The sequence below is a fragment of the Triticum dicoccoides genome, chromosome 7A, assembly GCF_002162155.2.
Source record: "Triticum dicoccoides isolate Atlit2015 ecotype Zavitan chromosome 7A, WEW_v2.0, whole genome shotgun sequence".
Taxonomy (NCBI): domain Eukaryota; kingdom Viridiplantae; phylum Streptophyta; class Magnoliopsida; order Poales; family Poaceae; genus Triticum; species Triticum dicoccoides.
In genome coordinates, this window is record NC_041392.1 from 719,565,138 (window position 1) to 719,576,844 (window position 11,707).

The window sequence follows — 11,707 nt, forward strand, 5'->3', positions numbered from 1 at the left end:
AGTCCTAAAGAAATATGTACGTAACCGCGCTAGGACAGAAGGAAGCATCTCCATGGGCCATCAAACAGAGGATGTCATTGGGTTTTGTGTTGACTTCATTCCTAGCCTTAAGAAGATAGGTCTCCCTAAATCTCGGTATGAGGGGAGACTGACTGGAAAAGGCACGCTGGGAGGGAACTCAATAATATGAAGGGACGGATATTCTTGGTCTCAAGCACACTACACAGTTGTACAGAACTCTACCTTGGTGACCCCGTATGTCGATGAACACAAGAACGGTCTGCGCTCCAAACACCCGGAGCAGTGCGACGACTGGATTACATGTGAACACATCAGGACTTTCAGCAGTTGGTTGGAAACATGTCTCAGAGGTGACAACACTGTTTGTGATGAGCTGTACTTGTTGTCCAGGGGACCATCTTTGACTGTATTGACTTACAAAGGATACAAGATAAATGGGAATACATTTTACACAATCGCCCAAGATCAAAAGAGCACCAACCAAAACAGCGGTGTCCGCTTTGATGCAGCAACCGAGAGGGGAAAGGACACATATTATGGTTACATAGTGGGCATATGGGAACTTGACTATGGACATGACTTTAAGGCCCCTTTGTTTAAGTGCAAATGGGTCAATCTGTCAGGAGGCGGGGTACAGGTAGACCCATAGTATAGAACGACAACAGTGGATCTGAAAAATAATTAAAAATAAACATTAATAAAAGAAATAAAAATAGCAACAATAAGTATTTTGTTGTAAGTAGAAACAAAATAAAATAAATAAAGCAACAAAGAAAACAAAAAAAAACTAATTTGAAAACAAATGGCACTAACAGAAAGTTCATAATTTTTGTGACCTAAAAGAAAAATAATTAAAAATAAACTTTAATAAAATAAATAAAAATAGCAACAATAAGTATTTTGTTATAAGTAGAAACAAAATAAAATAAATAAAGCAACAAAGAAAAAAAGTGCCCCTACCGGGCCCCCACGGCCTGAATACGACTAGAAACCCTACCATGGGCCAGGATTCAGGCCCGCAGGAGGCCCAGTTGGCCCACAGGCACACAGCGTACGGTTAGGCCCGAAAGCCTACAATTCAGAGGAGCTCAAGAGGGTGGGCGCAGCAGCGCTTATAAACCACTCTCGAGCTTCTCAGCTAGGAAGGTGGTAATAAACTTTTGACGCGGGGCAGCACAAGGCCTTTGGTCCTGGTTGGTACCACCAACCGGGACTAAAGGGGGCATTGGTCCCGGTTCGTGGCACCAACCGGGACCAATGCCCCCAACCGAGACCAAAGGCCTCCGCTTCCCGCCCTTTGGGCTGCTGAAAAGAGACCTTTGGTCCCGGTTGGTGCCACCAACCGGGACTAAAGGGGGCCATTGGTCCCGGTTGGTTCCACGAACCGGGACCAATGCTCTTAGTATATAAGAAAAAACTTGTGAAATTTTCATTCAGTTGCTCATTCTCCCGCTGCCCCGCCGCCCTCTGCCCCATCGCCCGTGCCCATCGTCGCCCCCGCCCATCGTCGCCGCCCCCGTCGCCGCACGCCACCCCGCATCGTCGCCGTCCGCCTCACCGCGCCGCCCCGACGCCGTCGCCGCCCCGCTCCACCGCTGCCCCGACCTCGCCGCCTTGACGCCACCGCTGCCCCGCGTCGCCCCGATGCCTTCCCTGCCCCACGCGCCACTGCCTCTGCCTCAGGCCGGCCCCGACCCCTCCCCGCGCCCATCGTCGCCGTCGCTCCGGGGAAGCACCACGCCGGTTCCCGTGACCCGTTCATCCCCGAGGCCATTCGTCCGCCGCCACACCAATTCCGGCCGGCGACCTCGACCCCTCCCTACGCTGTGAGCCCCTGCCTCCTCCCCTTTCCTTCTCATTGCCGTCCTCGCATGCCATCCGTAAGCGCCACCGCCAACCATCGTCGCCGTTGCCGACCACTGCGGCCTATTTTTCATTTTTTGTTAAGATGTATGTATGTATGTATGTATGTACGTATGTATGTATGTTCACTGTATATATAATGCTCTGTATATGCTGTATAATGCTCTTTATATGTTCATATGTAACATTTAAGAAAAAAAATGTTGTGTTGGAGAAGAAAAGAGGAAGAAGGAAGAAGGAAGAAGAAGGAAAAGAAGGATCGTGTATATGTCCTTTTTTAGATTTTTTATTTTTTGCATTTTTATAAAAATGTATATATGTATGTATGTTCTCTGTGTATATATATGTTCATGTATGCAAAAGATAGATTTTTAGAAAAGTTAGGATTTTTTTCGGTTCATAGAATTTTTTTGGTGATATTAATTATTGTAGAATATGCAGATGTTTGTATATTCATATGAAAAATGCATTAGGAAAAACCTTTCCTTTTCTTAAAATTTTCTATTTGAACATTTTAAAAAAAACAAGCAATACTACTTCATGTATTTTGTCAGAAAGTTGCTAAGTGATATTAAGAAGGAAGAAGAAGAAAAAGAATGAGAGGAAAAAGGAAAATAATAAGAGGAAGAAAGGAGAAGAAGAGGAGAGGAAGAAGAGGAGAAATAAATAATAAGAAGAAAAAAGAAGAAAAAGAAGAGGAGAAGAAGAAAGGAATAGAGGAGAAGAAGAGAAAATAGAATTCTATTTTCTCTTCTTCTCCTCTATTCCTTTCTTCTTCTCCTCTTCTTTTTCTTCTTTTTTTTCTTCAATCTTCTCCTCTATTAATATCTTATTCTCCTCTTTTTATTTCTTCTTCGTCTTCTTATTTTTTATCGGATATGTCGTTATCCATATACCCCGTGTCCCGATAACTTCAACACGAGGGGGGGGGGTTCGACCTACCCCCTCCCCGATAACATTATTTTCCCATGTATGTATGCAAAAGTTACATTTTTAGAAAAAATTTATATATCTAGCTAGGAAAGGAAGAAGAAGAAAAAGAATGAGAGGAAAAGGAAAATAAGAAGAGGAAGAAAGGAGAAGAAGAGGAGAGGAAGAAGAGGAGAAATAAATAAGAAGAAGAAAAAAGAAGATAAAAAAGAGGAGAAGAAGAAAGGAATAGAGGAGAAGAAGAGAAAATACCTCTATTTTCTCTTCTTCTCCTCTATTCCTTTCTTCTTCTCCTCTTTTTTTCTTCTTTTTTTCTTCAATCTTCTCCTCTATTAATATCTTCTTCTCCTCTTTTTATTTCTTCTTCGTCTTCTTATTTTTTATCAGATATGTCGTTGTCGATATACCCCGTGTCCCGATAACTTCAACACGAGGGGGGTTCGACCTACCCCCTCCCTGTTAACATTATTTTCCCATGTTTGCATGTTGTCATTGTCGATATAACCCCCTCCCGGATAACTTTGACCATGATAACTTATACCACAGGAGCACCCCCCCCCGGGCCCTCTCGGTCGACCAAAACTCTCGAGGACACCCAAACCCTAGAAAAAAAGGATGTCGGTCTCCTACCCCCTCCCGCCGTGCCCATACCCTTGAAGCGTTGTCGAGGCCACGCCAAACCCGGAATAAGCTAGGTCTACGTTTTCCACTAATATATCCACTTGCTGTCATGTTTGTGTAATAATTTCCATGTTGTAATATTTGCAGAAACAATGGAGTTCGGACAAGACGAGGAACAAGAACAGGTGTTGGGGGACATAATCTTAGCCGAAGGTGATGTCATGTCGTATCTTAACGACAATGATGGTTTGGAAGCAGAACAGGGTGAAGAAGAAGCAGGCTACGGTGATCGAAGAATGGAGGAGGAAAGACATGATTATGATGGCTCCGGTGACCCAATGCGGGTGCAAGAAGGAGCCCGGGGTGACGGTTCCGGTGACCGAACAGAGTCTGGCCAGGTAAATATATTAGTTAAGCCTGTGATGACTAGCTAATTGATGCATTCATTATTTTGGTATGTACAGATATTAATTAACTCTCGTCTAATTCTTCTTTTTTCTAGCCCTCCGGATCAAGCACAACTTCGGTAAAGAGACGAGGCCCGAAGAAAAAGTTGCGCTTGGGTGAAAGGTTTGAGATCACAGCAATCGCGCGCGATGGCATGCCGATTGAACCCATCCGGACAAAGGAAGAATTTGCTGCTCAGTGCAGGGTTCTCGTTAGGGACAAGATCTCGATCAGCATCCAGCAATGGTATAAGCCTAAGAACGAAGACCCTGAGGTGTCTTATGTCAATGATATGCAGAAAGATGATGTTTGGACTAAGCTGAAGGCAAATTTCACCATACCGCCAGAGGAGGATCCGGAGAAGCCAGTTAAAGAGCAATTAATCAAGTCTCATGCTCTTAAGAAGATGGCAGACCTATTCAGGAGGTGGAAGAATGAGCTGAAAACGTTTGTCGACAAAGAAGAGACACCAGAATTCATCGGCAGATATGAGAAGATCAGATATCATTGGCCCGCATTTGTGGCGTACAAGACATCGGAAAAGAGTAAGAAGATGTCGGCGACAAACAAGAAAAATGCGGCAAAGAAGAAGCTTCACTATCGCACGGGGTCAGGTGGCTACCTCAAAGCCCTGCCTAAGTGGGCCAAGGTTGAGAATGATCTGCTTGATAAAGGGATCGAACCAGAGACAATGAACTAGCCAGACCGTTGTCGGACTTGGTTCTTCGGGGCTGGCGGAACCTTGGACCCTGTATCAGGGAAATGCATTTGGAAGGATGAGCAAATGAACATACCAGTCAAGAAGCTAAAGCACTATATCGATGCAGCGCAGCAAGGGACGTTCGTTCTAGACAGAGAGAACGACGAGCTCACAATGGCGCTCGGGAATCCTGAGCACCCTGAACGGACACGAGGCACGCCAGGCGCTATTCCGTGGAAGGTTGGTTTTCCGGACGTAGGCGGTTACAAATGCCAGGAGAGGAGGAAAAAAGTGGAGCATGCCCAAATTCAGACGCTGCACGAAAGGGTTCAAGCGCTAGAGGAACGAGAAGTAGCTCGCAGCAAGCGACCTGCCGAAACTACCCCCGAAACTACCCTGCCATCTCAGCGAAAAAGCAGCGTGGCTTCCACCAAGCTGCTTCAGCCAGAGCATGTCTTGACGGCTCCTGCTAGCTACCCCGTGGATGCTATCATGGAGTCTCAACATTGCCACCTTATGACACAATGGCAGAACTTCAAAGTCAAGGCGGTTGTCGGCTCTGTTCACCTACTGAACCCGGCGCAACTTTTCACTGTAGTCCGATTCCAGAAGGATATGCCAGGGTGACGGTGGACGAAATAACTGAGAGATTTGAGGACCTCCAGCTTGACTATTGAGGGAGTCCGCGATTAGGGGTCTCCGGACAGCCAGACTATATCCTTTGGTCGGACTGTTGGACTATGAAGATACAAGATTGAAGACTTCGTCTCGTGTCCGGATGGGACTCTACTTGGCGTGGAAGGCAAGCTAGGCAGTACGGATATGGATATCTCCTCCTTTGTAACCGACCTTGTGTAACCCTAACCCTCGCTGGTGTCTATATAAACCAGAGGGTTTTAGTCCGTAGAAAAACATACAATCATACCATAGGCTAGCTTCTAGGGTTTAGCCTCTCTGATCTCGTGATAGATCAACTCTTGTAATACTCATATCATCAAGAATAAATCAAGTAGGACGTAGGGTTTTACCTCCATCAAGAGGGCCCGAACATGTGTAAAACATCGTGTCCCCTGCCTCCTGTTACCATCCACCTTAGACGCACAGTTCGGGACCCCTTACCCGAGATCCGCCGGTTTTGACACCAACATTGGTGCTTTCATTGAGAGTTCCTCTGTGACGTCGCCAGAAGGAAGGATGTCTCGTCTCGTCTTTAAAGACGGTACTACTGTTGGGGGAGCTTTGGCTATCGGCTAAACTCTCTGGCTAGGCGGTTTCATCATGACCGCCTGTTCGGCCGCCGCGCCGACGATAACTTCTCGGGTCATCGAAAACAGCCTCCACGTTAAATCGGCAATCGCCGAACAGATGGATCCGGTGGAGCTCGCCTCCCTAAACGAGCTCTTGGATCGCATCACCGCCCTGGGAGTCGCTATGGACTATGATCGGATTGGGCTTAAACCCGATCAAAGGGAGATTAACTCTCCGCCGGTCACCCATCATATTATAGTGGTGGAGGAACAATGCGGCGACCTCTCCTCCATATTGAGGACCAACTATGTCCGGATTCTTGAGCTCTCCAAGCCGGATACCTGTTCGCGGGAGGACAGCATCCAATCCCTGAACTTAGAGTCAGGCAGCGGGCCAGGATTATCGGGCAACACCCCGGAACCAGAATTTCCAAAATTGGAAATTCCTCGGCCCCTGGATCCCAGATCGGGTAAGGGTTTGGATTCAATTCCACCCACCCACCCAAACATAAGCGATCTTTCCCACATCAGGCAAGAGCCCCAGGAAACAGTACATCAATATTGGGCCAGATTCCTCCTTGCGATGAACAAGGTTAAGGACTGTCGCGAGGAAGACACAATCTTATTTTTCTGCAATAATTGCACGGACAAGGGAATCCTTAATGCCATAAATCGCCATGAGATATCACGCTTCGCGGACTTGGCGTCCATAGTACGAATGTACTGTGCGATGGAAAGTGCCTGGAAAATCGAAACAAACTTTTGGGATAATTCGGCCCTAAATATGAACCCAGTCCGAAATAAAAGGGTGCACTATCAAACGACACCCGGGTCAACTACCAAAAAGCAAAAACCCTCTATAGGGCATGGAACCGTACTGGAGGGATGGCTCAATGGACCCTGCAAAATTCATAGTACAGCGGATACAATACCAATGCACAGCCTTAGAGCATGTTGGATACTCCGGCAGGTGGCCAAAAGTGGTGAGGATCTTCTTATCCCAAATGCCACAGAGCACATTCCTATGGATAACAATACGGTGTTAACAGTCTTTGAGACATTTGCATCAAATAATAGGCACAAGCGAACACTCCGTAGCATGGCCGAAATCTGCCACGTAGCAGCAATAAATCTATGGAGTGACACGGCTATTACCTTCAATGCCAGTGATGAACCTAAATTTCGAACAGCACAAGCACCAGCCGCACTGGTCCTCGGTCCAATTGTGGATGGCTTTCGACTCGCCAAGGTACTCATGGATGGCGGCAGCGGATTAAACCTCATCTATGAGGAAACCCTTCAAAAAATGGAAATAGACTGGAACCGCATCGAGCGAAGCAGCACAACCTTTAGAGGAATAATCCCCAGTCGGGAAGCGCGTTGTACATGCAAAATAACACTAGATGTGGTGTTCGGCACGCCGGAGAATTATAGGTCCGAAGATATTACGTTCCAAGTGGCCCCGTTCAGTAGCGGTTACCATGCCCTGTTAGGGCGGGAGGCGTTCACAATCTTCCAAGCCATACCCCATTATGGGTACATGAAGCTCAAAATGCCCGGGCCCAACGGAATTATCACTCTTGCTAGTGATCGGGACACAGCACTTCGCGCCGAAAACAAGACAGCCGCACTGGCCCTCGAGGCATTATCCGAAGCCCTAGCGGCTGAGGAACTGACTGTGCTGCGCTCCACGGTGAACAGGGACAATGTGATACTCGATAAGAGATCCAAGTCCACCTGCTTTAAACCGGCGGATGAAATAATCAAATTCCAAGTCCATCCAACGGACCCTACAAAAATAGCTTCCATCGGGGCACAATTAAACCCTGACGTAGATGCCGCACTACGAGAGTACCTACGCGAGAACTGGGACATTTTTGCCTGGCACCCTTCAGACATGCTAGGAATCCCACGCAGGCTGGCCGACTACAGCCTCAATATTCTAAAGGGATTCAAGCCGGTCAAGCAGGCTCTTCGGCATTTCTCTGAACCTAAGAGACAAGCCATGGGAGAGGAACTAGCCAAGTTATTGGAGGCCGGATTCATTAGAGAAATAAAACACCCGGACTGGCTAGCAAACCTGGTGATGGTACCAAAGAAGGATAAATCCTGGCGCCTTTGTGTTGATTTCAAGGACCTCAATAAAGCTTGCCCAAAGTATCCCTTCCCCCTCCCCCGCATCGATCAAATTATCGATGCCACCGCAGGACAAGAGTCATTGTGTTTCCTCGACGCATACTCCGGTTACCACCAAATCAAGATGGCGGAGTCCGACCAAGCCGCAACAACATTCATCACACCATACGGTCCCTTCTGTTTCAACACAATGCCTTTTGGGCTCAAAAACACCGGTGCAACATATCAGCGCATGATTCCGACATGTCTGGAGACACAAATCGGCAAAACAGTAGAGGCATACGTAGACGATGTGGTCGTCAAAACCAAGCACGTCGACTCTTTGATAGATGACTTGAGGCTCACATTCGACAACCTCCGAACATACAACATCAAGCTCAATCCGGAAAAATGCATTTTCGGCGTACCAGCCGGAAAGCTCCTGGGTTTTATTGTCTCTAGTAGAGGTATTGAAGCTAATCCGTCCAAAATCCAAGCTTTGTCACAGTTGCCTACCCCAACAGACCTCAAAAAATCCAGAAGTTAACTGGATGCATGGCGGCTCTAAGCCACTTTATCTCCCGCTTAGGAGAAAAGGCTTTACCCATTTATCGCCTCCTTCGGCGCATCGAACACTTTGAGTGGACGGACGCTGCCACAGCCGGATTGGAAGAAATAAAGGCCATTTTGGCAACCAACCCAATCATGGTCGCGCCAAACATCGGCGAACCAATGTTGTTGTACATTGCGGCAACTCATCAAGTTGTAAGCGCAGTGCTCGTCGTCGAACGAGAAGCTGCCGGACATAAATTCCCTCTTCAAAAGCCGGTATACTATGTATCTGCTGTCCTCACTCCATGCAAATCACGGTAGCCACATTATCAAAAGATAGCCTATGCGGTATTCATGGCATCCCGGAAGTTGCGACACTACTTTTAAGACTGTTCGATTATAGTAGCCTCGGAAGTGCCACTTAATGATATTATAAACAACCGCGACGCTATGGGCCGGATTGCTAAATGGGCCATTGAGCTCCTCCCGTTCGACATAACATACAAACCTCGATGGGCCATTAAGTTGCGAGTATTAGCCGACTTTGTCGCCGAATGGACGGAGGCCGAACTCCCTAAAGAGTACGGCGCATACTCCAATTGGTTCATGCACTTTGACGGTTCTAAAATGCTGGCTGGTCTAGGGGCTGGCGTCGTCCTGACGTCCCTAACCGGAGATACCATTCAGTACGTACTGCAAATATTGTATACAGACTCCAGCAACGCAGCCGAATACGAAGCTCTGTTGCATGGTCTTTGGATGGCAGTCTCCATGGGTGTTCAATGCCTGGAGGTGCGTGGGGATTCAAACCTTGCAATATCCCAAATAAATGGAGACTTTGACGCCAAGGATCCGAAAATGGCGGCCTACCGAAACACCGTCCTGAAAATGTCAGCTCAGTTCGAGGGACTCGAATTTCACCATGTGGCTCGGGAAAACAATCAAGCGGCGGATATCCTCGCCCGCATCAGCGTAAAACGCGACGCGGTCCCCCCCAACATATTTATGGAAAGGCTTTTCAATCCATCTGTAGTATGGGAAGGGGACACCGGTAACAATAGTCCAGACCCAGCCAAAATGCCCGATACCGAATACTCTGACACAATCGGAGGCTCCGCCACCGAAATAACACCTTCAGCCCACGTAATAATGGCCATTATCGCCCCGTGGACAGAACCATTCCTGGCCTACCTAACTAGGCAGGGACTTCTGGAGGACCAAAATGAGGCACGCTGCATAGTGCGGCGATCTAAGGCCTACAGGGTCCACGAGGGAGAATTGTATAAAAAGCACTACCGGAGTCCTTCAAAGGTGCATCTCCGAAGAGGAAGGGTGGAACCTTTTGGCAGAAATCCACGCCGGACTCGGCAGTCACCATGCCGTAGCACGGGCTCTTGTAAGCAAGGCCTTTCGTACAGGATTCTATTGGCCAACGGCCCGGGCAAATGCACAAGACTTGGTCCAACGTTGCGCTGCTTGCCAGCTCTTTGCAAATCAAAGCCACATGCCACCCACTGCCCTCTAAACAATCCCCATTACGTGGCCCTTTGTGGTCTGGGGGCTTGACATGGTTGGACCCCTTAAAGGGGGAACCCACAAGAAAAAATACCTACTGGTGATGGTGGATAAATTCACCAAATGGATAGAGGCCAAACCTGTTAAAACAGCCGAATCCGGACCAGTGATAGACTTCATATCTGGGGTCGTACACCGTTATGGCGTCCCCCACAGCATCATCACTGACAATGGCACAAACTTCACAGCCGATGAGGTAAAACTCTGGTGCAGCAAAATGGGCATTAAGCTCGATTATGCTTCAGTCTATCACCCACAAACCAATGGTCAAGTCAAGCGAGCAAACGGTCTTATAATGAGCGGCATTAAACCCAGATTAGTGCGTTCCTTAACGGAGTCTAACACGCACTGGGTAGAGGAGATCGAGTCCGTACTCTGGGGGCTGCAGACCACGCCGAATCGTAGTACCGGATATACACCCCTCTTTATGGTGTACGGCGCAGAGGCTGTCTTGCCCTGTGACATAATTCATGACTCACCTCGAGTGCGCATGTACGAATAAAGAGAAGCCGAGCTCGATTGGCATGACAGTCTGGACACCCTGGAGGAGGAGCGCGACGTAGCCAAAGCCCGTTTCGCATTTTATCAGCAATAGGCTCGCAGATACCAAAGCAGAGAAGTACGGGCCAAAACTTATAACGTTGGCGAACTAGTTCTACGCCCGCTGGATAAGAAAAAGAACAAGCTCGAGCCCAAATGGGAAGGTCCCTTCATTATTCACCAAGTTCTGACCGGTGGAGCGTACCGACTGCGGGATGCATCGACTAGTCGACTCGAGCCGAACCCATGGAACGCGGCCAGGCTCCGAAGATTCTAAGCCTAGCACCGGACTCTATGTTCGTCCCCTCCCTTTGTCCATTTTTTGCATATACATTATCTGTCTTGTTTTTCTTTCTTCCTTTCTTTTATTCTTTCTCTAGGCCTTCAAGGGTCAACTTGTACCTCGCTTGCACATTATAGATGCGCCAGCCGCGCTCATCATACCTGGGGGCTTCTTTCACAGAAGCTTAATTACTTATCTGGGCCTCAGGCCCCGCACATGCGTCATGCTTCCGCATGTACCTTTTTTCGCCATTATATGCATCGATATGACTTAAGTTTTGGCCAAGCTGGGTTGCCTGGCTCTTGTATTTATGCCCTACGTTCCCGTTAATTTGGCTAGGGCATAAGGGGAGCACCTCTGCGATTGTTACTGCCAGGTCAGCCAGATGTGTACCTCAGACTGGGTGAAGCCGAAAGCACTACTGGAATCAGCTACTTTGCCATCTGCCAGCTCTTTGCCGTTAGCTAGCGGACGGCAAAGAAGCTCTTTGCCATCAGCTACCTGAAAGCAGACGGCAAAGAATCTTTGCCGTCCGCTAGCGGATGGCAAAGAGGGAGGGGGACCCACTGAGGAGCTGGTTAAAAAAACTTAACGGCCCCCCTCTTTGCCGTCCGCTAGCGGACGACAAAGCGGACATTAGCGGACGGCAAAGGTGGCGGACGGCAAAGATTAAACCTATCTAACTAACGGCCGGCGCGCCCCACCCTCCCTCTCTCTCTGTTTCCCTCCCACACACGCGCGCCTCCACCCCCACCACTCGCCGCCGCCCGGTCGCACCACCGCCCCGCCGCCCCACCGTCCCCCCGCCCCGTC